Below are 27,299 nucleotides of genomic sequence, written 5' to 3'. Positions count from 1 at the left end.
ACATATATAGGGATCGGATAGATCACTGCACCTGGAGGTCTCGCAAAGTAGGCAAATCCTCCATGGGGTAACCTATACCCGTTCAAAAATTCTTCTCACATGAGTAGTGAGGAACCAGGCATCACCCCAGCTCATTATTTTCCTTACTCATTAGTTTAAGGCATACCTTGATTGCGCAGTGTGTGTCATATAGCCCTGTGGTTCAACCCTAAACATATAAGGGAGAGTTGCCTTGCATGCTACCAGCAGTTCTTTCAAGCATATTATTAATAGGCATTTGGTCAGCCTATTTATTTCTGTCTGTTATTGCTGAAAATGAGGTTTATTCCTTGAAACAGATGTTGTCTACAAGATATGCAAATTATTTAATCTGGTGAAATGCATGATGGCAGCAACCAAATGTGATAGTGGTTGGATGTTATAGCATCATTAGCATTTATCCACACACTTTGTTACAGTTGCTGTGGTGGAAGCAAATAGAAATATGGCTAATCCATCATTGATGGAAAAAGAGGTATGGTGGCAGAAACAGGGATCTACAGAGAGTGAGCAGAATTATTGCTTCTTTGTTTTGGCTTTTGTTTTGCCAACATTTGTTGCAGTCACGCAAATCACTTGTTATTGGGCAACATTATTTCAACTACAGTGGACCTTGATGTGCAATTATATCGCAACAGCATATGCTAACTTTTCTATGGGGTTCTTGGAAGGGCTGGTGCATTTTTCATCTCAAATGTTTGTCGGTGGAGATATCTGTTGCTTGTGCTTAGTCCACGACATTTTCGTGGTATGGCTGTTGCCACTTTCTTGTTTGCAGTATACCTGATTCCATTATTCAAAATAGGGATTTCCATCATCTATAGGCTGCTAAAATTTCTGATGAGTGGGCTTTTGACTGCAACGGTGTCTTTTGTGACATTTTGAGTAGCCCATCTTCTCTATTATAAGTTGTTAAAACCAAGAAACAAATTAAGGTATGCGTTGATGAACACAACTTTTATCCTTAAGCCAGTTATCTACCCATGTACACCATTTTTTGCCCTACTCCTATTATTCTCATTTTACATACCAATCTGCTTTGTGGAACAGTATCAAATATTTAACATCCGTTGCACTACCAAGTTCTACTTTACAGCCCACCTGCTCATAATATTAAAACAGATTAGTTCAAAATAACCTTTTAGAATTCCAAGTTGACATTGCCCTAGCAATGGATTATCTTTCACATATTTCTGAATAGTATCCCTTAGAATTCCTTCTTATCATTCTAGATTTCCTGTCTCAGATTTTCATCCCGTCTCAAAATATGGATAACTGCTTATATCTGCTTTACTCCAGGCATGCGATGCTACCCCATTATAAAGGAATCCATAAATATAAGAAATAATAGTCCATCTACTAGTGAACTTAATACCTTTATAACACCTGGGTGTATGCAATCTTGGCCAGAAAAGCTAATAATTGTGTTTAGACATTTTACCACTTCCTCAGAGACAGAAAGTAATATCAAGCGGTGTGCGTACTTTAAACTTCACAACCTATTAGCCAGTATATTTTCTTTCTTTGTGAACACTATTGACGAAAATAGATTTAGGAAGTCAGTTTTATTTATATCTTCCCATACCAATCTGCCATAGCATTCTTGGGGTAGCCCAATATTATGAGGTTTTTAATTGTATTCATTTTCTTGCTATTTATGCTCTTGGAATTTTTTTTAGAATTCTTTAGCATTATTTTTTTTTTTTTTATTATTGAAAGCCTGAAAAATGTGCTTTGTTCCCAAGTCCTCGAAAAAATAAGTGAAAACTTAAAAAACGTGCTCAAGGGTACAGTTTCAGACCCTCCTCAAAAGAAGAAGGGTCCCTTTATTCCTGAAGGCTCCTTAGGGAAGCAAGGGTCCTCAGGCCCCCTTCTCCGCAAGACCAGGGGGCCACCTTTGGCAATGGCTCTGCCGAAGCTTCCCCCATGGCATCAAATCTTCTGCTTCCCCCAGGAAGGGGAGTCCTCAGTGGGTTCAGGGAAGTGGGATCCACTAGGACCACACCACCTCCACTAGATCTTCAGGGATCGGACCCATAAGGGCTGCCACACCTCCTCCAATCCGTGGAATAAAATGTAAGAATAAGTGCAGTGACAATCAGTGAGAAAAAAGAAATAGTACCGTGCAAAACGGCCACAGCCATGCTCTCGAGATGTTAAGTTATTCCTGCCTAACTAGAAGGCCGAGGAAAGGAATTGTTTGTAGCTGAAAGTGAGGTTCATGCTCTGTGCCATGCTATCAAATGAGGGTGACCAGTCCGCAAGTGAGTTTAGGCACCCCTGGGTCACTACTCCAGGGGCACTAGTTCTCAGGCTTTCAAGGTACCGGTCTTCTGGCCAAACCAAGCTTTCCCATTGCCCTTTCAGGGTGGACAGATCCCCAACTTGGACAGGTACATGCTTGATCTTAGCCAAAAGGCCGAGAACCCAATTCTTTAGCCATCAATATTTCACATAAGCTTTTATGCTTCTCCAAGGTGATTAAATTCTGCCTTTGTGAATACATGATTTTTGTAGCCACAAACTATCTTCTTAAATAAATTGGTGAAATGTTATTGTATTATGATCACCATTAAGTAAATATCGCCTTACCTGAAGGTTAGATATTATAAAGAGAGAGACATATTTTTATATATGTTTATTTAATATCAAGTTCACTAGTGCTATTAGTCTTGTTGCTTCATCCACCATCAGGGGAGGGTAGTTGCTTTTAATATGGTTAAGAATCAGCTTACCTTGCCAGAAGTGCAAGATTCAATGTACCATTTTATTTTTCACATAGGTAATTAAATTAATTAAAATGGGGGCGGACCGATGCAGCGTTTGTTAGATTGCGGTTGGGAGCAGTCACCATACTGTAGAATGGTGAATGCTCCCAAAAACAAGAAGGAATGCAAAGCAGCAGATATCCACGATATCTGCTGCGATGCACCCTTCATAAATATGCAGGACACACTCTGGGACCTGGATTGCACGGTAAGTGCACCATCACTATTTTTTAAATATGCCCCCATATCAGAAAGTATTAGAGAGAACTGTTAGAAAGTGGGGGGGCATCACTTGCAATATCACTACTTACTGTTACAGCAATATAGTAAAATACAAGCATATTCTTATATTTAACATATATAGGGATCGGATAGATCACTGCACCTGGAGGTCTCGCAAAGTAGGCAAATCCTCCATGGGGTAACCTATACCCGTTCAAAAATTCTTCTCACATGAGTAGTGAGGAACCAGGCATCACCCCAGCTCATTATTTTCCTTACTCATTAGTTTAAGGCATACCTTGATTGCGCAGTGTGTGTCATATAGCCCTGTGGTTCAACCCTAAACATATAAGGGAGAGTTGCCTTGCATGCTACCAGCAGTTCTTTCAAGCATATTATTAATAGGCATTTGGTCAGCCTATTTATTTCTGTCTGTTATTGCTGAAAATGAGGTTTATTCCTTGAAACAGATGTTGTCTACAAGATATGCAAATTATTTAATCTGGTGAAATGCATGATGGCAGCAACCAAATGTGATAGTGGTTGGATGTTATAGCATCATTAGCATTTATCCACACACTTTGTTACAGTTGCTGTGGTGGAAGCAAATAGAAATATGGCTAATCCATCATTGATGGAAAAAGAGGTATGGTGGCAGAAACAGGGATCTACAGAGAGTGAGCAGAATTATTGCTTCTTTGTTTTGGCTTTTGTTTTGCCAACATTTGTTGCAGTCACGCAAATCACTTGTTATTGGGCAACATTATTTCAACTACAGTGGACCTTGATGTGCAATTATATCGCAACAGCATATGCTAACTTTTCTATGGGGTTCTTGGAAGGGCTGGTGCATTTTTCATCTCAAATGTTTGTCGGTGGAGATATCTGTTGCTTGTGCTTAGTCCACGACATTTTCGTGGTATGGCTGTTGCCACTTTCTTGTTTGCAGTATACCTGATTCCATTATTCAAAATAGGGATTTCCATCATCTATAGGCTGCTAAAATTTCTGATGAGTGGGCTTTTGACTGCAACGGTGTCTTTTGTGACATTTTGAGTAGCCCATCTTCTCTATTATAAGTTGTTAAAACCAAGAAACAAATTAAGGTATGCGTTGATGAACACAACTTTTATCCTTAAGCCAGTTATCTACCCATGTACACCATTTTTTGCCCTACTCCTATTATTCTCATTTTACATACCAATCTGCTTTGTGGAACAGTATCAAATATTTAACATCCGTTGCACTACCAAGTTCTACTTTACAGCCCACCTGCTCATAATATTAAAACAGATTAGTTCAAAATAACCTTTTAGAATTCCAAGTTGACATTGCCCTAGCAATGGATTATCTTTCACATATTTCTGAATAGTATCCCTTAGAATTCCTTCTTATCATTCTAGATTTCCTGTCTCAGATTTTCATCCCGTCTCAAAATATGGATAACTGCTTATATCTGCTTTACTCCAGGCATGCGATGCTACCCCATTATAAAGGAATCCATAAATATAAGAAATAATAGTCCATCTACTAGTGAACTTAATACCTTTATAACACCTGGGTGTATGCAATCTTGGCCAGAAAAGCTAATAATTGTGTTTAGACATTTTACCACTTCCTCAGAGACAGAAAGTAATATCAAGCGGTGTGCGTACTTTAAACTTCACAACCTATTAGCCAGTATATTTTCTTTCTTTGTGAACACTATTGACGAAAATAGATTTAGGAAGTCAGTTTTATTTATATCTTCCCATACCAATCTGCCATAGCATTCTTGGGGTAGCCCAATATTATGAGGTTTTTAATTGTATTCATTTTCTTGCTATTTATGCTCTTGGAATTTTTTTTTAGAATTCTTTAGCATTATTTTTTTTTTTAATATTGAAAGCCTGAAAAACGTGCTTTGTTCCCAAGTCCTCGAAAAAATAAGTGAAAACTTAAAAAACGTGCTCAAGGGTACAGTTTCAGACCCTCCTCAAAAGAAGAAGGGTCCCTTTATTCCTGAAGGCTCCTTAGGGAAGCAAGGGTCCTCAGGCCCCCTTCTCCGCAAGACCAGGGGGCCACCTTTGGCAACGGCTCTGCCGAAGCTTCCCCCATGGCATCAAATCTTCTGCTTCCCCCAGGAAGGGGAGTCCTCAGTGGGTTCAGGGAAGTGGGATCCACTAGGACCACACCACCTCCCCTAGATCTTCAGGGATCGGACCCATAAGGGCTGCCACACCTCCTCCAATCCGTGGAATAAAACGTAAGAATAAGTGCAGTGACAATCAGTGAGAAAAAAGAAATAGTACCGTGCAAAACGGCCACAGCCATGCTCTCGAGATGTTAAAAGTTATTCCTGCCTAACTAGAAGGCCGAGGAAAGGAATTGTGTGTAGCTGAAAGTGAGGTTCATGCTCTGTGCCATGCTATCAAATGAGGGTGACCAGTCCGCAAGTGAGTTCAGGCACCCCTGGGTCACTACTCCAGGGGCACTAGTTCTCAGGCTTTCAAGGTACCGGCCTTCTGGCCAAACCAAGCTTTCCCATTGCCCTTTCAGGGTGGACAGATCCCCAACTTGGACAGGTACATGCTTGATCTTAGCCAAAAGGCCGAGAACCCAATTCTTTAGCCATCAATATTTCACATAAGCTTTTATGCTTCTCCAAGGTGATTAAATTCTGCCTTTGTGAATACATGATTTTTGTAGCCACAAACTATCTTCTTAAATAAATTGGTGAAATGTTATTGTATTATGATCACCATTAAGTAAATATCGCCTTACCTGAAGGTTAGATATTATAAAGAGAGAGACATATTTTTATATATGTTTATTTAATATCAAGTTCACTAGTGCTATTAGTCTTGTTGCTTCATCCACCATCAGGGGAGGGTAGTTGCTTTTAATATGGTTAAGAATCAGCTTACCTTGCCAGAAGTGCAAGATTCAATGTACCATTTTATTTTTCACATAGGTAATTAAATTAATTAAAATGGGGGCGGACCGATGCAGCGTTTGTTAGATTGCGGTTGGGAGCAGTCACCATACTGTAGAATGGTGAATGCTCCCAAAAACAAGAAGGAATGCAAAGCAGCAGATATCCACGATATCTGCTGCGATGCACCCTTCATAAATATGCAGGACACACTCTGGGACCTGGATTGCACGGTAAGTGCACCATCACTATTTTTTAAATATGCCCCCATATCAGAAAGTATTAGAGAGAACTAGTGATGGGTAGTTCACGAATGATTAGATCAAATGAACTAATCTTCTAAGTGAACTAAATCATTTAGTTCACAGCTCTGGCAAATATTAGTTCACCAGGAACTAAAACAAGTGGGAGGAGTTAGAGATAAAGCGCGAGCAGCTCCAGCAGCCTCACTCACTGTCTCATTCACACCGTCTCTTTTGTTTCTATTCAGCTCTCATTTAATACTCATGACTCAGTACCTCTAAACTACCAAAGGGGGCACTGCTGTGTTCAGACATTCTGTGAGACTGGAGCTGATCACTGAGCTATGAGTCATGAGTCATTCTCCTCACTCAGGAGTTCAATAGTTCATCTAGTTCATTTCACTCAGTAACTCATACGAGTCTTCAAATCATTCCACTCTTCTCAATATTTTCAATCATTTAGATCATTTAGCTCATGTGTCACAGGATACATTCCCTTCCCTGTCAGCTCCAGACACACTGCACTGCTGAGTGCTGCATGTTATATACTGTAGTTCTATTTACTGCACCATATATACAGGGGAGATGTATTAAACCTTCAAGAGAGATAAAGTGGAAGCGTTGCCCATAGCAACCAATCATTTTTTGACATTTTATAGACTCTGCTAGATAAATGACAGATGCTGATTAGTGATAATTGCCAACATTATGTTGGTTACATCTGGGAGTTCCTGGAGCAGGGTATGGGCGTAGGTGGCTTGGCTTCATGAATTGCGCCATTTTGGCCTTGCCCCACAGTGACGCGATGCCTATTTGGGGTTTTTTACAGCTGTAAAAGTTCACCCCTAAGATTTGATACATCTCCCCTATATCCTGATTGCACTGATCTCAATTTTATAGGGGTGATGCATTAAACTTTCGAAAGGGGATAGATAAAGGAGTTACTCTCAGCAACCAATCCACTTCTGCATATCATTTTATAGAATGTACTTCATAAGTTATAGATAGAAGCTTATTGGTTGCTATGGGCAACTTCTCCAACTATCCTCTTTGGAAATGTTTTATGTGCTTCCACCTTGCTTTTGCAGTGGCATATTATTATACTTTCTCTCACCAAATAGATTAGTTGCTGGACTGTCATTTGTACCTAGTAGTGATTTAAACAACTATGAGTCATTAAGGAGAGCAATGTAAACAAAGCAGTAAATTAGAACCTTGGCAAAACCATGTTACATTAGAGGGGGATTTATATATATTTAAAATATGTGGTCAGTTTTCTAGTTGGGGTAGGGCATCTCCTAGCTAAACTTTCAACTTCATTGTAAAAATAAAGCTATCAAGTATTTGTGTGTTAGATGAAAAAAACAGCCAGTATTTATCTTATGGGCAAAATAATAAACACATTTGCACTCCTGCATTATAACATGGTTTATCCAGAATCAGAAAACTCTATTTTTTATCTTTGCTCTCCATAATGCCTCAGACCCTATAAGACCCTCAGACCCTTTTTCATTTGCATATTATGGAAGTAAAAAAAATATGAAAATGTGATTAACTCTGCAGAGCTCAACGTGTCACTACTAGTTTTTGTATAAGTGATTGCCCTTTTTAAAATATTAAAAATGATCTGACATATTAAACTTATCTGATCATTTTAACAGGACTATAACTCATCTAATGAGGTATTAGATATGCCTGCAGTATGTGTAATATACTAGATCTATGTCTCCAATCACTTCTCTAAGCAGTGTTCCAGAGCCAGTGATCTAACTGAACTAACTGAGTGAAATGAACTAATCTTCCAAATGAACTAGACTTCCCATCACTAGAGAGAACTGTTAGAAAGTAGGGGAGTCATTTGCTGTATCACTACTTACTGTTACAACAATATAGTAAAATTAGAAGCATATTCTTATATTTAACATATATAGGGATCGGGTAGATCACTGCACCTGGAGGTCTCGCAAAGTAGGCAAATCCTCCACGGGGTAACCTATACCCGTTCAAAAATTCTTCTCACATGAGTAGTGAGGAACCAGGCACCACCCCAGCTCATTATTTTCCTTACTCATTAGTTTAAGGCATACTTTGACTGTGCAGTGTGTGTCATATAGCCCTGTGGTTCAACCCTAAACATATAAGGGAGAGTTGACTTGCATGCTACCAGCGGTTCTTTCAAGCATATTATTAATAGGCATTTGGTCAGCATATTTATTTCTGTCTGTTATTGCTGAAAATGAGGTTTATTCCTTGAAACAGATGTTGTCTACAAGATATGCAAATTATTTAATCTGGTGAAATGCATGATGGCAGCAACCAAATGTGATAGTGGTTGGATGGTATAGCATCATTAGCATTTATCCACACACTTTGTTACAGTTGCTGTGGTGGAAGCAAATAGAAATATGGCTAATCCATCATTGATGGAAAAAGAGGTATGGTGGCAGAAACAGGGATCTACAGAGAGTGAGCAGAATTATTGCTTCTTTGTTTTGGCTTTTGTTTTGCCAACATTTGTTGCAGTCACGCAAATCACTTGTTATTGGGCAACATTATTTCAACTACAGTGGACCTTGATGTGCAATTATATCGCAACAGCATATGCTAACTTTTCTATGGGGTTCTTGGAAGGGCTGGTGCATTTTTCATCTCAAATGTTTGTCGGTGGAGATATCTGTTGCTTGTGCTTAGTCCACAACATTTTCGTGGTATGGCTGTTGCCACTTTCTTGTTTGCAGTATACCTGATTCCATTATTCAAAATAGGGATTTCCATCATCTATAGGCTGCTAAAATTTCTGATGAGTGGGCTTTTGACTGCAACGGTGTCTTTTGTGACATTTTGAGTAGCCCATCTTCTCTATTATAAGTTGTTAAAACCAAGAAACAAATTAAGGTATGCGTTGATGAACACAACTTTTATCCTTAAGCCAGTTATCTACCCATGTACACCATTTTTTGCCCTACTCCTATTATTCTCATTTTACATACCAATCTGCTTTGTGGAACAGTATCAAATATTTAACATCCGTTGCACTACCAAGTTCTACTTTACAGCCCACCTGCTCATAATATTAAAACAGATTAGTTCAAAATAACCTCTTAGAATTCCAAGTTGACATTGCCCTAGCAATGGATTATCTTTCACATATTTCTGAATAGTATTCCTTAGAATTCCTTCTTATCATTCTAGATTTCCTGTCTCAGATTTTCATCCCGTCTCAAAATATGGATAACTGCTTATATCTGCTTTACTCCAGGCATGCGATGCTACCCCATTATAAAGGAATCCATAAATATAAGAAATAATAGTCCATCTACTAGTGAACTTAATACCTTTATAACACCTGGGTGTATGCAATCTTGGCCAGAAAAGCTAATAATTGTGTTTAGACATTTTACCACTTCCTCAGAGACAGAAAGTAATATCAAGCGGTGTGCGTACTTTAAACTTCACAACCTATTAGCCAGTATATTTTCTTTCTTTGTGAACACTATTGACGAAAATAGATTTAGGAAGTCAGTTTTATTTATATCTTCCCATACCAATCTGCCATAGCATTCTTGGGGTAGCCCAATATTATGAGGTTTTTAATTGTATTCATTTTCTTGCTATTTATGCTCTTGGAATTTTTTTTTAGAATTCTTTAGCATTATTTTTTTTTTTATTATTGAAAGCCTGAAAAACGTGCTTTGTTCCCAAGTCCTCGAAAAAATAAGTGAAAACTTAAAAAACGTGCTCAAGGGTACAGTTTCAGACCCTCCTCAAAAGAAGAAGGGTCCCTTTATTCCTGAAGGCTCCTTAGGGAAGCAAGGGTCCTCAGGCCCCCTTCTCCGCAAGACCAGGGGGCCACCTTTGGCAACGGCTCTGCCGAAGCTTCCCCCATGGCATCAAATCTTCTGCTTCCCCCAGGAAGGGGAGTCCTCAGTGGGTTCAGGGAAGTGGGATCCACTAGGACCACACCACCTCCCCTAGATCTTCAGGGATCGGACCCATAAGGGCTGCCACACCTCCTCCAATCCGTGGAATAAAACGTAAGAATAAGTGCAGTGACAATCAGTGAGAAAAAAGAAATAGTACCGTGCAAAACGGCCACAGCCATGCTCTCGAGATGTTAAAAGTTATTCCTGCCTAACTAGAAGGCCGAGGAAAGGAATTGTGTGTAGCTGAAAGTGAGGTTCGTGCTCTGTGCCATACTATCAAATGAGGGTGACCAGTCCGCAAGTGAGTTCAGGCACCCCTGGGTCACTACTCCAGGGGCACTAGTTCTCAGGCTTTCAAGGTACCGGCCTTCTGGCCAAACCAAGCTTTCCCATTGCCCTTTCAGGGTGGACAGATCCCCAACTTGGACAGGTACATGCTTGATCTTAGCCAAAAGGCCGAGAACCCAATTCTTTAGCCATCAATATTTCACATAAGCTTTTATGCTTCTCCAAGGTGATTAAATTCTGCCTTTGTGAATACATGATTTTTGTAGCCACAAACTATCTTCTTAAATAAATTGGTGAAATGCTATTGTATTATGATCACCATTAAGTAAATATCCCCTTACCTGAAGGTTAGATATTATAAAGAGAGAGACATATTTTTATATATGTTTATTTAATATCAAGTTCACTAGTGCTATTAGTCTTGTTGCTTCATCCACCATCAGGGGAGGGTAGTTGCTTTTAATATGGTTAAGAATCAGCTTACCTTGCCAGAAGTGCAAGATTCAATGTACCATTTTATTTTTCACATAGGTAATTAAATTAATTAAAATGGGGGCGGACCGATGCAGCGTTTGTTAGATTGCTGTTGGGAGCAGTCACCATACTGTAGAATGGTGAATGCTCCCAAAAACAAGAAGGAATGCAAAACAGCAGATATCCACGATATCTGCTGCGATGCACCCTTCATAAATATGCAGAACACACTCTGGGACCTGGATTGCACGGTAAGTGCACCATCACTATTTTTTAAATATGCCCCCATATCAGAAAGTATTAGAGAGAACTGTTAGAAAGTGGGGGGGCATCACTTGCAATATCACTACTTACTGTTACAGCAATATAGTAAAATACAAGCATATTCTTATATTTAACATATATAGGGATCGGATAGATCACTGCACCTGGAGGTCTCGCAAAGTAGGCAAATCCTCCATGGGGTAACCTATACCCGTTCAAAAATTCTTCTCACATGAGTAGTGAGGAACCAGGCATCACCCCAGCTCATTATTTTCCTTACTCATTAGTTTAAGGCATACCTTGATTGCGCAGTGTGTGTCATATAGCCCTGTGGTTCAACCCTAAACATATAAGGGAGAGTTGCCTTGCATGCTACCAGCAGTTCTTTCAAGCATATTATTAATAGGCATTTGGTCAGCCTATTTATTTCTGTCTGTTATTGCTGAAAATGAGGTTTATTCCTTGAAACAGATGTTGTCTACAAGATATGCAAATTATTTAATCTGGTGAAATGCATGATGGCAGCAACCAAATGTGATAGTGGTTGGATGTTATAGCATCATTAGCATTTATCCACACACTTTGTTACAGTTGCTGTGGTGGAAGCAAATAGAAATATGGCTAATCCATCATTGATGGAAAAAGAGGTATGGTGGCAGAAACAGGGATCTACAGAGAGTGAGCAGAATTATTGCTTCTTTGTTTTGGCTTTTGTTTTGCCAACATTTGTTGCAGTCACGCAAATCACTTGTTATTGGGCAACATTATTTCAACTACAGTGGACCTTGATGTGCAATTATATCGCAACAGCATATGCTAACTTTTCTATGGGGTTCTTGGAAGGGCTGGTGCATTTTTCATCTCAAATGTTTGTCGGTGGAGATATCTGTTGCTTGTGCTTAGTCCACGACATTTTCGTGGTATGGCTGTTGCCACTTTCTTGTTTGCAGTATACCTGATTCCATTATTCAAAATAGGGATTTCCATCATCTATAGGCTGCTAAAATTTCTGATGAGTGGGCTTTTGACTGCAACGGTGTCTTTTGTGACATTTTGAGTAGCCCATCTTCTCTATTATAAGTTGTTAAAACCAAGAAACAAATTAAGGTATGCGTTGATGAACACAACTTTTATCCTTAAGCCAGTTATCTACCCATGTACACCATTTTTTGCCCTACTCCTATTATTCTCATTTTACATACCAATCTGCTTTGTGGAACAGTATCAAATATTTAACATCCGTTGCACTACCAAGTTCTACTTTACAGCCCACCTGCTCATAATATTAAAACAGATTAGTTCAAAATAACCTTTTAGAATTCCAAGTTGACATTGCCCTAGCAATGGATTATCTTTCACATATTTCTGAATAGTATCCCTTAGAATTCCTTCTTATCATTCTAGATTTCCTGTCTCAGATTTTCATCCCGTCTCAAAATATGGATAACTGCTTATATCTGCTTTACTCCAGGCATGCGATGCTACCCCATTATAAAGGAATCCATAAATATAAGAAATAATAGTCCATCTACTAGTGAACTTAATACCTTTATAACACCTGGGTGTATGCAATCTTGGCCAGAAAAGCTAATAATTGTGTTTAGACATTTTACCACTTCCTCAGAGACAGAAAGTAATATCAAGCGGTGTGCGTACTTTAAACTTCACAACCTATTAGCCAGTATATTTTCTTTCTTTGTGAACACTATTGACGAAAATAGATTTAGGAAGTCAGTTTTATTTATATCTTCCCATACCAATCTGCCATAGCATTCTTGGGGTAGCCCAATATTATGAGGTTTTTAATTGTATTCATTTTCTTGCTATTTATGCTCTTGGAATTTTTTTTTAGAATTCTTTAGCATTATTTTTTTTTTTAATATTGAAAGCCTGAAAAACGTGCTTTGTTCCCAAGTCCTCGAAAAAATAAGTGAAAACTTAAAAAACGTGCTCAAGGGTACAGTTTCAGACCCTCCTCAAAAGAAGAAGGGTCCCTTTATTCCTGAAGGCTCCTTAGGGAAGCAAGGGTCCTCAGGCCCCCTTCTCCGCAAGACCAGGGGGCCACCTTTGGCAACGGCTCTGCCGAAGCTTCCCCCATGGCATCAAATCTTCTGCTTCCCCCAGGAAGGGGAGTCCTCAGTGGGTTCAGGGAAGTGGGATCCACTAGGACCACACCACCTCCCCTAGATCTTCAGGGATCGGACCCATAAGGGCTGCCACACCTCCTCCAATCCGTGGAATAAAACGTAAGAATAAGTGCAGTGACAATCAGTGAGAAAAAAGAAATAGTACCGTGCAAAACGGCCACAGCCATGCTCTCGAGATGTTAAAAGTTATTCCTGCCTAACTAGAAGGCCGAGGAAAGGAATTGTGTGTAGCTGAAAGTGAGGTTCATGCTCTGTGCCATGCTATCAAATGAGGGTGACCAGTCCGCAAGTGAGTTCAGGCACCCCTGGGTCACTACTCCAGGGGCACTAGTTCTCAGGCTTTCAAGGTACCGGCCTTCTGGCCAAACCAAGCTTTCCCATTGCCCTTTCAGGGTGGACAGATCCCCAACTTGGACAGGTACATGCTTGATCTTAGCCAAAAGGCCGAGAACCCAATTCTTTAGCCATCAATATTTCACATAAGCTTTTATGCTTCTCCAAGGTGATTAAATTCTGCCTTTGTGAATACATGATTTTTGTAGCCACAAACTATCTTCTTAAATAAATTGGTGAAATGTTATTGTATTATGATCACCATTAAGTAAATATCGCCTTACCTGAAGGTTAGATATTATAAAGAGAGAGACATATTTTTATATATGTTTATTTAATATCAAGTTCACTAGTGCTATTAGTCTTGTTGCTTCATCCACCATCAGGGGAGGGTAGTTGCTTTTAATATGGTTAAGAATCAGCTTACCTTGCCAGAAGTGCAAGATTCAATGTACCATTTTATTTTTCACATAGGTAATTAAATTAATTAAAATGGGGGCGGACCGATGCAGCGTTTGTTAGATTGCGGTTGGGAGCAGTCACCATACTGTAGAATGGTGAATGCTCCCAAAAACAAGAAGGAATGCAAAGCAGCAGATATCCACGATATCTGCTGCGATGCACCCTTCATAAATATGCAGGACACACTCTGGGACCTGGATTGCACGGTAAGTGCACCATCACTATTTTTTAAATATGCCCCCATATCAGAAAGTATTAGAGAGAACTAGTGATGGGTAGTTCACGAATGATTAGATCAAATGAACTAATCTTCTAAGTGAACTAAATCATTTAGTTCACAGCTCTGGCAAATATTAGTTCACCAGGAACTAAAACAAGTGGGAGGAGTTAGAGATAAAGCGCGAGCAGCTCCAGCAGCCTCACTCACTGTCTCATTCACACCGTCTCTTTTGTTTCTATTCAGCTCTCATTTAATACTCATGACTCAGTACCTCTAAACTACCAAAGGGGGCACTGCTGTGTTCAGACATTCTGTGAGACTGGAGCTGATCACTGAGCTATGAGTCATGAGTCATTCTCCTCACTCAGGAGTTCAATAGTTCATCTAGTTCATTTCACTCAGTAACTCATACGAGTCTTCAAATCATTCCACTCTTCTCAATATTTTCAATCATTTAGATCATTTAGCTCATGTGTCACAGGATACATTCCCTTCCCTGTCAGCTCCAGACACACTGCACTGCTGAGTGCTGCATGTTATATACTGTAGTTCTATTTACTGCACCATATATACAGGGGAGATGTATTAAACCTTCAAGAGAGATAAAGTGGAAGCGTTGCCCATAGCAACCAATCATTTTTTGACATTTTATAGACTCTGCTAGATAAATGACAGATGCTGATTAGTGATAATTGCCAACATTATGTTGGTTACATCTGGGAGTTCCTGGAGCAGGGTATGGGCGTAGGTGGCTTGGCTTCATGAATTGCGCCATTTTGGCCTTGCCCCACAGTGACGCGATGCCTATTTGGGGTTTTTTACAGCTGTAAAAGTTCACCCCTAAGATTTGATACATCTCCCCTATATCCTGATTGCACTGATCTCAATTTTATAGGGGTGATGCATTAAACTTTCGAAAGGGGATAGATAAAGGAGTTACTCTCAGCAACCAATCCACTTCTGCATATCATTTTATAGAATGTACTTCATAAGTTATAGATAGAAGCTTATTGGTTGCTATGGGCAACTTCTCCAACTATCCTCTTTGGAAATGTTTTATGTGCTTCCACCTTGCTTTTGCAGTGGCATATTATTATACTTTCTCTCACCAAATAGATTAGTTGCTGGCCTGTCATTTGTACCTAGTAGTGATTTAAACAACTATGAGTCATTAAGGAGAGCAATGTAAACAAAGCAGTAAATTAGAACCTTGGCAAAACCATGTTACATTAGAGGGGGATTTATATATATTTAAAATATGTGGTCAGTTTTCTAGTTGGGGTAGGGCATCTCCTAGCTAAACTTTCAACTTCATTGTAAAAATAAAGCTATCAAGTATTTGTGTGTTAGATGAAAAAAACAGCCAGTATTTATCTTATGGGCAAAATAATAAACACATTTGCACTCCTGCATTATAACATGGTTTATCCAGAATCAGAAAACTCTATTTTTTATCTTTGCTCTCCATAATGCCTCAGACCCTATAAGACCCTCAGACCCTTTTTCATTTGCATATTATGGAAGTAAAAAAAATATGAAAATGTGATTAACTCTGCAGAGCTCAACGTGTCACTACTAGTTTTTGTATAAGTGATTGCCCTTTTTAAAATATTAAAAATGATCTGACATATTAAACTTATCTGATCATTTTAACAGGACTATAACTCATCTAATGAGGTATTAGATATGCCTGCAGTATGTGTAATATACTAGATCTATGTCTCCAATCACTTCTCTAAGCAGTGTTCCAGAGCCAGTGATCTAACTGAACTAACTGAGTGAAATGAACTAATCTTCCAAATGAACTAGACTTCCCATCACTAGAGAGAACTGTTAGAAAGTAGGGGAGTCATTTGCTGTATCACTACTTACTGTTACAACAATATAGTAAAATTAGAAGCATATTCTTATATTTAACATATATAGGGATCGGGTAGATCACTGCACCTGGAGGTCTCGCAAAGTAGGCAAATCCTCCACGGGGTAACCTATACCCGTTCAAAAATTCTTCTCACATGAGTAGTGAGGAACCAGGCACCACCCCAGCTCATTATTTTCCTTACTCATTAGTTTAAGGCATACTTTGACTGTGCAGTGTGTGTCATATAGCCCTGTGGTTCAACCCTAAACATATAAGGGAGAGTTGACTTGCATGCTACCAGCGGTTCTTTCAAGCATATTATTAATAGGCATTTGGTCAGCATATTTATTTCTGTCTGTTATTGCTGAAAATGAGGTTTATTCCTTGAAACAGATGTTGTCTACAAGATATGCAAATTATTTAATCTGGTGAAATGCATGATGGCAGCAACCAAATGTGATAGTGGTTGGATGGTATAGCATCATTAGCATTTATCCACACACTTTGTTACAGTTGCTGTGGTGGAAGCAAATAGAAATATGGCTAATCCATCATTGATGGAAAAAGAGGTATGGTGGCAGAAACAGGGATCTACAGAGAGTGAGCAGAATTATTGCTTCTTTGTTTTGGCTTTTGTTTTGCCAACATTTGTTGCAGTCACGCAAATCACTTGTTATTGGGCAACATTATTTCAACTACAGTGGACCTTGATGTGCAATTATATCGCAACAGCATATGCTAACTTTTCTATGGGGTTCTTGGAAGGGCTGGTGCATTTTTCATCTCAAATGTTTGTCGGTGGAGATATCTGTTGCTTGTGCTTAGTCCACAACATTTTCGTGGTATGGCTGTTGCCACTTTCTTGTTTGCAGTATACCTGATTCCATTATTCAAAATAGGGATTTCCATCATCTATAGGCTGCTAAAATTTCTGATGAGTGGGCTTTTGACTGCAACGGTGTCTTTTGTGACATTTTGAGTAGCCCATCTTCTCTATTATAAGTTGTTAAAACCAAGAAACAAATTAAGGTATGCGTTGATGAACACAACTTTTATCCTTAAGCCAGTTATCTACCCATGTACACCATTTTTTGCCCTACTCCTATTATTCTCATTTTACATACCAATCTGCTTTGTGGAACAGTATCAAATATTTAACATCCGTTGCACTACCAAGTTCTACTTTACAGCCCACCTGCTCATAATATTAAAACAGATTAGTTCAAAATAACCTCTTAGAATTCCAAGTTGACATTGCCCTAGCAATGGATTATCTTTCACATATTTCTGAATAGTATTCCTTAGAATTCCTTCTTATCATTCTAGATTTCCTGTCTCAGATTTTCATCCCGTCTCAAAATATGGATAACTGCTTATATCTGCTTTACTCCAGGCATGCGATGCTACCCCATTATAAAGGAATCCATAAATATAAGAAATAATAGTCCATCTACTAGTGAACTTAATACCTTTATAACACCTGGGTGTATGCAATCTTGGCCAGAAAAGCTAATAATTGTGTTTAGACATTTTACCACTTCCTCAGAGACAGAAAGTAATATCAAGCGGTGTGCGTACTTTAAACTTCACAACCTATTAGCCAGTATATTTTCTTTCTTTGTGAACACTATTGACGAAAATAGATTTAGGAAGTCAGTTTTATTTATATCTTCCCATACCAATCTGCCATAGCATTCTTGGGGTAGCCCAATATTATGAGGTTTTTAATTGTATTCATTTTCTTGCTATTTATGCTCTTGGAATTTTTTTTTAGAATTCTTTAGCATTATTTTTTTTTTTATTATTGAAAGCCTGAAAAACGTGCTTTGTTCCCAAGTCCTCGAAAAAATAAGTGAAAACTTAAAAAACGTGCTCAAGGGTACAGTTTCAGACCCTCCTCAAAAGAAGAAGGGTCCCTTTATTCCTGAAGGCTCCTTAGGGAAGCAAGGGTCCTCAGGCCCCCTTCTCCGCAAGACCAGGGGGCCACCTTTGGCAACGGCTCTGCCGAAGCTTCCCCCATGGCATCAAATCTTCTGCTTCCCCCAGGAAGGGGAGTCCTCAGTGGGTTCAGGGAAGTGGGATCCACTAGGACCACACCACCTCCCCTAGATCTTCAGGGATCGGACCCATAAGGGCTGCCACACCTCCTCCAATCCGTGGAATAAAACGTAAGAATAAGTGCAGTGACAATCAGTGAGAAAAAAGAAATAGTACCGTGCAAAACGGCCACAGCCATGCTCTCGAGATGTTAAAAGTTATTCCTGCCTAACTAGAAGGCCGAGGAAAGGAATTGTGTGTAGCTGAAAGTGAGGTTCGTGCTCTGTGCCATACTATCAAATGAGGGTGACCAGTCCGCAAGTGAGTTCAGGCACCCCTGGGTCACTACTCCAGGGGCACTAGTTCTCAGGCTTTCAAGGTACCGGCCTTCTGGCCAAACCAAGCTTTCCCATTGCCCTTTCAGGGTGGACAGATCCCCAACTTGGACAGGTACATGCTTGATCTTAGCCAAAAGGCCGAGAACCCAATTCTTTAGCCATCAATATTTCACATAAGCTTTTATGCTTCTCCAAGGTGATTAAATTCTGCCTTTGTGAATACATGATTTTTGTAGCCACAAACTATCTTCTTAAATAAATTGGTGAAATGCTATTGTATTATGATCACCATTAAGTAAATATCCCCTTACCTGAAGGTTAGATATTATAAAGAGAGAGACATATTTTTATATATGTTTATTTAATATCAAGTTCACTAGTGCTATTAGTCTTGTTGCTTCATCCACCATCAGGGGAGGGTAGTTGCTTTTAATATGGTTAAGAATCAGCTTACCTTGCCAGAAGTGCAAGATTCAATGTACCATTTTATTTTTCACATAGGTAATTAAATTAATTAAAATGGGGGCGGACCGATGCAGCGTTTGTTAGATTGCTGTTGGGAGCAGTCACCATACTGTAGAATGGTGAATGCTCCCAAAAACAAGAAGGAATGCAAAACAGCAGATATCCACGATATCTGCTGCGATGCACCCTTCATAAATATGCAGAACACACTCTGGGACCTGGATTGCACGGTAAGTGCACCATCACTATTTTTTAAATATGCCCCCATATCAGAAAGTATTAGAGAGAACTGTTAGAAAGTGGGGGGGCATCACTTGCAATATCACTACTTACTGTTACAGCAATATAGTAAAATACAAGCATATTCTTATATTTAACATATATAGGGATCGGATAGATCACTGCACCTGGAGGTCTCGCAAAGTAGGCAAATCCTCCATGGGGTAACCTATACCCGTTCAAAAATTCTTCTCACATGAGTAGTGAGGAACCAGGCATCACCCCAGCTCATTATTTTCCTTACTCATTAGTTTAAGGCATACCTTGATTGCGCAGTGTGTGTCATATAGCCCTGTGGTTCAACCCTAAACATATAAGGGAGAGTTGCCTTGCATGCTACCAGCAGTTCTTTCAAGCATATTATTAATAGGCATTTGGTCAGCCTATTTATTTCTGTCTGTTATTGCTGAAAATGAGGTTTATTCCTTGAAACAGATGTTGTCTACAAGATATGCAAATTATTTAATCTGGTGAAATGCATGATGGCAGCAACCAAATGTGATAGTGGTTGGATGTTATAGCATCATTAGCATTTATCCACACACTTTGTTACAGTTGCTGTGGTGGAAGCAAATAGAAATATGGCTAATCCATCATTGATGGAAAAAGAGGTATGGTGGCAGAAACAGGGATCTACAGAGAGTGAGCAGAATTATTGCTTCTTTGTTTTGGCTTTTGTTTTGCCAACATTTGTTGCAGTCACGCAAATCACTTGTTATTGGGCAACATTATTTCAACTACAGTGGACCTTGATGTGCAATTATATCGCAACAGCATATGCTAACTTTTCTATGGGGTTCTTGGAAGGGCTGGTGCATTTTTCATCTCAAATGTTTGTCGGTGGAGATATCTGTTGCTTGTGCTTAGTCCACGACATTTTCGTGGTATGGCTGTTGCCACTTTCTTGTTTGCAGTATACCTGATTCCATTATTCAAAATAGGGATTTCCATCATCTATAGGCTGCTAAAATTTCTGATGAGTGGGCTTTTGACTGCAACGGTGTCTTTTGTGACATTTTGAGTAGCCCATCTTCTCTATTATAAGTTGTTAAAACCAAGAAACAAATTAAGGTATGCGTTGATGAACACATCTTTTATCCTTAAGCCAGTTATCTACCCATGTACACCATTTTTTGCCCTACTCCTATTATTCTCATTTTACATACCAATCTGCTTTGTGGAACAGTATCAAATATTTAACATCCGTTGCACTACCAAGTTCTACTTTACAGCCCACCTGCTCATAATATTAAAACAGATTAGTTCAAAATAACCTCTTAGAATTCCAAGTTGACATTGCCCTAGCAATGGATTATCTTTCACATATTTCTGAATAGTATCCCTTAGAATTCCTTCTTATCATTCTAGATTTCCTGTCTCAGATTTTCATCCCGTCTCAAAATATGGATAACTGCTTATATCTGCTTTACTCCAGGCATGCGATGCTACCCCATTATAAAGGAATCCATAAATATAAGAAATAATAGTCCATCTACTAGTGAACTTAATACCTTTATAACACCTGGGTGTATGCAATCTTGGCCAGAAAAGCTAATAATTGTGTTTAGACATTTTACCACTTCCTCAGAGACAGAAAGTAATATCAAGCGGTGTGCGTACTTTAAACTTCACAACCTATTAGCCAGTATATTTTCTTTCTTTGTGAACACTATTGACGAAAATAGATTTAGGAAGTCAGTTTTATTTATATCTTCCCATACCAATCTGCCATAGCATTCTTGGGGTAGCCCAATATTATGAGGTTTTTAATTGTATTCATTTTCTTGCTATTTATGCTCTTGGAATTTTTTTTTAGAATTCTTTAGCATTATTTTTTTTTTTATTATTGAAAGCCTGAAAAACGTGCTTTGTTCCCAAGTCCTCGAAAAAATAAGTGAAAACTTAAAAAACGTGCTCAATGGTACAGTTTCAGACCCTCCTCAAAAGAAGAAGGGTCCCTTTATTCCTGAAGGCTCCTTAGGGAAGCAAGGGTCCTCAGGCCCCCTTCTCCGCAAGACCAGGGGGCCACCTTTGGCAACGGCTCTGCCGAAGCTTCCCCCATGGCATCAAATCTTCTGCTTCCCCCAGGAAGGGGAGTCCTCAGTGGGTTCAGGGAAGTGGGATCCACTAGGACCACACCACCTCCCCTAGATCTTCAGGGATCGGACCCATAAGGGCTGCCACACCTCCTCCAATCCGTGGAATAAAACGTAAGAATAAGTGCAGTGACAATCAGTGAGAAAAAAGAAATAGTACCGTGCAAAACGGCCACAGCCATGCTCTCGAGATGTTAAAAGTTATTCCTGCCTAACTAGAAGGCCGAGGAAAGGAATTGTGTGTAGCTGAAAGTGAGGTTCATGCTCTGTGCCATACTATCAAATGAGGGTGACCAGTCCGCAAGTGAGTTCAGGCACCCCTGGGTCACTACTCCAGGGGCACTAGTTCTCAGGCTTTCAAGGTACCGGCCTTCTGGCCAAACCAAGCTTTCCCATTGCCCTTTCAGGGTGGACAGATCCCCAACTTGGACAGGTACATGCTTGATCTTAGCCAAAAGGCCGAGAACCCAATTCTTTAGCCATCAATATTTCACATAAGCTTTTATGCTTCTCCAAGGTGATTAAATTCTGCCTTTGTGAATACATGATTTTTGTAGCCACAAACTATCTTCTTAAATAAATTGGTGAAATGTTATTGTATTATGATCACCATTAAGTAAATATCCCCTTACCTGAAGGTTAGATATTATAAAGAGAGAGACATATTTTTATATATGTTTATTTAATATCAAGTTCACTAGTGCTATTAGTCTTGTTGCTTCATCCACCATCAGGGGAGGATAGTTGCTTTTAATATGGTTAAGAATCAGCTTACCTTGCCAGAAGTGCAAGATTCAATGTACCATTTTATTTTTCACATAGGTAATTAAATTAATTAAAATGGGGGCGAACCGATGCAGGGTTTGTTAGATTGCTGTTGGGAGCAGTCACCATACTGTAGAATGGTGACTGCTCCCAAAAACAAGAAGGAATGCAAAGCAGCAGATATCCACGATATCTGCTGCGATGCACCCTTCATAAATATGCAGGACACACTCTGGGACCTGGATTGCACGGTAAGTGCACCATCACTATTTTTTAAATATGCCCCCATATCAGAAAGTATTAGAGAGAACTGTTAGAAAGTGGGGGGCATCACTTACAATATCACTACTTACTGTTACAGCAATATAGTAAAATTACAAGCATATTCTTATATTTAAACATATATAGGGATCGGATAGATCACTGCACCTGGAGGTGTCACAAAGTAGGCAAATCCTCCATGGGGTAACCTATACCCGTTCAAAAATTCTTCTCACATGAGTAGTGAGGAACCAGACATCACCCCAGCTCATTATTTTCCTTACTCATTAGTTTAAGGCATACTTTGACTGTGCAGTGTGTGTCATATAGCCCTGTGGTTCAACCCTAAACATATAAGGGAGAGTTGACTTGCATGCTACCAGCGGTTCTTTCAAGCATATTATTAATAGGCATTTGGTCAGCCTATTTATTTCTGTCTGTTATTGCTGAAAATGAGGTTTATTCCTTGAAACAGATGTTGTCTACAAGATATGCAAATTATTTAATCTGGTGAAATGCACGATGGCAGCAACCAAACGTGATAGTGGTTGGATGTTATAGCATCATTAGCATTTATCCACACACTTTGTTACAGTTGCTGTGGTGGAAGCGAATAGAAATATGGCTAATGCATCATTGATGGAAAAAGAGGTATGGTGGCAGAAACAGGGATCTACAGAGAGTGAGCAGAATTATTGCTTCTTTGTTTTGGCTTTTGTTTTGCCAACAGTTGTTGCAGTCACGCAAATCACTTGTTATTGGGCAACATTATTTCAACTACAGTGGACCTTGATGTGCAATTATATCGCAACAGCATATGCTAACTTTTCTATGGGGTTCTTGGAAGGGCTGGTGCATTTTTCATCTCAAATTATGTCGGTGGAGATATCTGTTGCTTGTGCTTAGTCCACGACATTTTCGTGGTATGGCTGTTGCCACTTTCTTGTTTGCAGTATACCTGATTCCATTATTCAAAATAGGGATTTCCATCATCTATAGGCTGCTAAAATTTCTGATGAGTGGGCTTTTGACTGCAACGGTGTCTTTTGTGACATTTTGAGTAGCCCATCTTCTCTATTATAAGTTGTTAAAACCAAGAAACAAATTAAGGTATGTGTTGATGAACACAACTTTTATCCTTAAGCCAGTTATTTACCAATGTACACCATTTTTTGCCCTACTCCTATTATTCTCATTTTACGTACCAATCTGCTTTGTGGAACAGTATCAAATATTTAACATCCGTTGCACTACCAAGTTCTACTTTACAGCCCACCTGCTCATAATATTAAAACAGATTAGTTCAAAATAACCTCTTAGAATTCCAAGTTGACATTGCCCTAGCAATGGATTATCTTTCAAATATTTCTGAATAGTATCCCTTAGAATTCCTTCTTATCATTCTAGATTTCCTGTCTCACATTTTCATCCCGTCTCAAAATATGGATAACTGCTTATATCTGCTTTACTCCAGGCATGCGATGCTACCCCATTATAAAGGAATCCATAAATATAAGAAATAATAGTCCATCTACTAGTGAACTTAATACCTTTATAACACCTGGGTGTATGCAATCTTGGCCAGAAAAGCTAATAATTGTGTTTAGACATTTTACCACTTCTTCAGAGACAGAAAGTAATATCAAGCGGTGTGCGTACTTTAAACTTCACAACCTATTAGCCAGTATATTTTCTTTCTTTGTGAACACTATTGACGAAAATAGATTTAGGAAGTCAGTTTTATTTATATCTTCCCATACCAATCTGCCATAGCATTCTTGGAGTTGCCCAATATTATGAGGTTTTTAATTGTATTCATTTTCTTGCTATTTATGCTCTTGGAATTTTTTTTTAGAATTCTTTAGCATTATTTTTTTTTTTTATTGAAAGCCTGAAAAACGTGCTTTGTTCCCAAGTGTCCGAAAAAATAAGTGAAAACATAAAAAACGTGCTCAAGGGTACAGTTTCAGACCCTCCTCAAAAGAAGAAGGGTCCCTTTATTCCTGAAGGCTCCTTAGGGAAGCAAGGGTCCTCAGGCCCCCTTCTCCGCAAGACCAGGGGGCCACCTTTGGCAACGGCTCTGCCGAAGCTTCCCCCATGGCATCAAATCTTCTGCTTCCCCCAGGAAGGGGAGACCTCAGTGGTTTCAGGGAAGTGGGATCCACTAGGACCACACCACCTCCCCTAGATCTTCAGGGATCGGACCCATAAGGGCTGCCACACCTCCTCCAATCCGTGGAATAAAACGTAAGAATAAGTGCAGTGACAATCAGTGAGAAAAAAGAAATAGTACCGTGCAAAACGGCCACAGCCATGCTCTCGAGATGTTAAAAGTTATTCCTGCCTAACTAGAAGGCCGAGGAAAGGAATTGTGTGTAGCTGAAAGTGAGGTTTGTGCTCTGTGCCATACTATCAAATGAGGGTGACCAGTCCCCAAGTGAGTTCAGGCACCCCTGGGTCATTACTCCAGGGGCACTAGTTCTCAGGCTTTCAAGGTATCGGCCTTCTCACCAAACCAAGCTTTCCCATTGCCCTTTCAGGGTGGACAGATCCCCAACTTGGACAGGTACATGCTTGATCTTAGCCAAAAGGCCGAGAACCCAATTCTTTAGCCATCAATATTTCACATAAGCTTTAATGCTTCTCCAAGGTGATTAAATTCTGCCTTTGTGAATACATGATTTTTGTAGCCACAAACTATCTTCTTAAATAAATTGGTGAAATGTTATTGTATTATGATCACCATTAAGTATATATCCCCTTACCTGAAGGTTAGATATTATAAAGAGAGAGATATATTTTTATATATGTTTATTTAATATCAAGTTCACTAGTGCTATTAGTCTTGTTGCTTCATCCACCATCAGGGGAGGGTAGTTGCTTTTAATATGGTTAAGAATCAGCTTACCTTGCCAGAAGTACAAGATTCAATGTACCATTTTATTTTTCACATAGGTAATTAAATTAATTAAAATGGGGGCGGACCGATGCGGGGTTTGTTAGATTGCGGTTGGGAGCAGTCACCATACTGTAGAATGGTGACTGCTCCCAAAAGCAAGAAGGAATGCAAAGCAGCAGATATCCACGATATCTGCTGCAATGCACCCTTCATAAATATGCAGGACACACTCTGGGACCTGGATTGCACGGTAAGTGCACCATCACTATTTTTTAAATATGCCCCCATATCAGAAAGTATTAGAGAGAACTAGTGATGGGTAGTTCACGAATGATTAGATCAAATGAACTAATCTTCTAAGTGAACTAAATCATTTAGTTCACAGCTCTGGCAAATATTAGTTCACCAGGAACTAAAACAAGTGGGAGGAGTTAGAGATAAAGCGCGAGCAGCTCCAGCAGCCTCACTCACTGTCTCATTCACACCGTCTCTTTTGTTTCTATTCAGCTCTCATTTAATACTCATGACTCAGTACCTCTAAACTACCAAAGGGGGCACTGCTGTGTTCAGACATTCTGTGAGACTGGAGCTGATCACTGAGCTATGAGTCATGAGTCATTCTCCTCACTCAGGAGTTCAATAGTTCATCTAGTTCATTTCACTCAGTAACTCATACGAGTCTTCAAATCATTCCACTCTTCTCAATATTTTCAATCATTTAGATCATTTAGCTCATGTGTCACAGGATACATTCCCTTCCCTGTCAGCTCCAGACACACTGCACTGCTGAGTGCTGCATGTTATATACTGTAGTTCTATTTACTGCACCATATATACAGGGGAGATGTATTAAACCTTCAAGAGAGATAAAGTGGAAGCGTTGCCCATAGCAACCAATCATTTTTTGACATTTTATAGACTCTGCTAGATAAATGACAGATGCTGATTAGTGATAATTGCCAACATTATGTTGGTTACATCTGGGAGTTCCTGGAGCAGGGTATGGGCGTAGGTGGCTTGGCTTCATGAATTGCGCCATTTTGGCCTTGCCCCACAGTGACGCGATGCCTATTTGGGGTTTTTTACAGCTGTAAAAGTTCACCCCTAAGATTTGATACATCTCCCCTATATCCTGATTGCACTGATCTCAATTTTATAGGGGTGATGCATTAAACTTTCGAAAGGGGATAGATAAAGGAGTTACTCTCAGCAACCAATCCACTTCTGCATATCATTTTATAGAATGTACTTCATAAGTTATAGATAGAAGCTTATTGGTTGCTATGGGCAACTTCTCCAACTATCCTCTTTGGAAATGTTTTATGTGCTTCCACCTTGCTTTTGCAGTGGCATATTATTATACTTTCTCTCACCAAATAGATTAGTTGCTGGACTGTCATTTGTACCTAGTAGTGATTTAAACAACTATGAGTCATTAAGGAGAGCAATGTAAACAAAGCAGTAAATTAGAACCTTGGCAAAACCATGTTACATTAGAGGGGGATTTATATATATTTAAAATATGTGGTCAGTTTTCTAGTTGGGGTAGGGCATCTCCTAGCTAAACTTTCAACTTCATTGTAAAAATAAAGCTATCAAGTATTTGTGTGTTAGATGAAAAAAACAGCCAGTATTTATCTTATGGGCAAAATAATAAACACATTTGCACTCCTGCATTATAACATGGTTTATCCAGAATCAGAAAACTCTATTTTTTATCTTTGCTCTCCATAATGCCTCAGACCCTATAAGACCCTCAGACCCTTTTTCATTTGCATATTATGGAAGTAAAAAAAATATGAAAATGTAATTAACTCTGCAGAGCTCAACGTATCACTACTAGTTTTTGTATAAGTGATTGCCCTTTTTAAAATATTAAAAATGATCTGACATATTAAACTTATCTGATCATTTTAACAGGACTATAACTCATCTAATGAGGTATTAGATATGCCTGCAGTATGTGTAATATACTAGATCTATGTCTCCAATCACTTCTCTA

General features: G+C 39.2%; 7 non-coding genes across 7 annotated transcripts; all 7 read right to left on the bottom strand.

The window, feature by feature from the left end:
- Nucleotides 1–14: 14 nt before the first annotated feature.
- LOC142100499 (U12 minor spliceosomal RNA) lies at nucleotides 15–164 on the bottom strand. Its single transcript, XR_012678804.1, has one exon. It is a non-coding gene; the product is annotated as a U12 minor spliceosomal RNA (small nuclear RNA).
- Nucleotides 165–3,175: 3,011 nt separating this feature from the next.
- On the bottom strand, nucleotides 3,176–3,325 carry LOC142100498 (U12 minor spliceosomal RNA). Its single transcript, XR_012678803.1, has one exon. It is a non-coding gene; the product is annotated as a U12 minor spliceosomal RNA (small nuclear RNA).
- A 4,795-nt stretch (nucleotides 3,326–8,120) lies between these two features.
- LOC142100494 (U12 minor spliceosomal RNA) lies at nucleotides 8,121–8,270 on the bottom strand. Its single transcript, XR_012678800.1, has one exon. It is a non-coding gene; the product is annotated as a U12 minor spliceosomal RNA (small nuclear RNA).
- A 3,011-nt stretch (nucleotides 8,271–11,281) lies between these two features.
- Nucleotides 11,282–11,431, bottom strand: LOC142100497 (U12 minor spliceosomal RNA). Its single transcript, XR_012678802.1, has one exon. It is a non-coding gene; the product is annotated as a U12 minor spliceosomal RNA (small nuclear RNA).
- Nucleotides 11,432–16,226: 4,795 nt separating this feature from the next.
- LOC142100493 (U12 minor spliceosomal RNA) lies at nucleotides 16,227–16,376 on the bottom strand. Its single transcript, XR_012678799.1, has one exon. It is a non-coding gene; the product is annotated as a U12 minor spliceosomal RNA (small nuclear RNA).
- A 3,011-nt stretch (nucleotides 16,377–19,387) lies between these two features.
- On the bottom strand, nucleotides 19,388–19,537 carry LOC142100495 (U12 minor spliceosomal RNA). The gene has a single exon (XR_012678801.1). It is a non-coding gene; the product is annotated as a U12 minor spliceosomal RNA (small nuclear RNA).
- A 3,012-nt stretch (nucleotides 19,538–22,549) lies between these two features.
- On the bottom strand, nucleotides 22,550–22,699 carry LOC142100508 (U12 minor spliceosomal RNA). The gene has a single exon (XR_012678812.1). It is a non-coding gene; the product is annotated as a U12 minor spliceosomal RNA (small nuclear RNA).
- Nucleotides 22,700–27,299: the final 4,600 nt, after the last annotated feature.

This window comes from Mixophyes fleayi, chromosome 8 (assembly GCF_038048845.1).
Source record: "Mixophyes fleayi isolate aMixFle1 chromosome 8, aMixFle1.hap1, whole genome shotgun sequence".
Lineage (NCBI taxonomy): Eukaryota > Metazoa > Chordata > Amphibia > Anura > Limnodynastidae > Mixophyes > Mixophyes fleayi.
The sequence above is the reverse complement of the archived record's forward strand: the minus strand, read 5'-3'. Positions and strand labels throughout refer to the sequence as shown.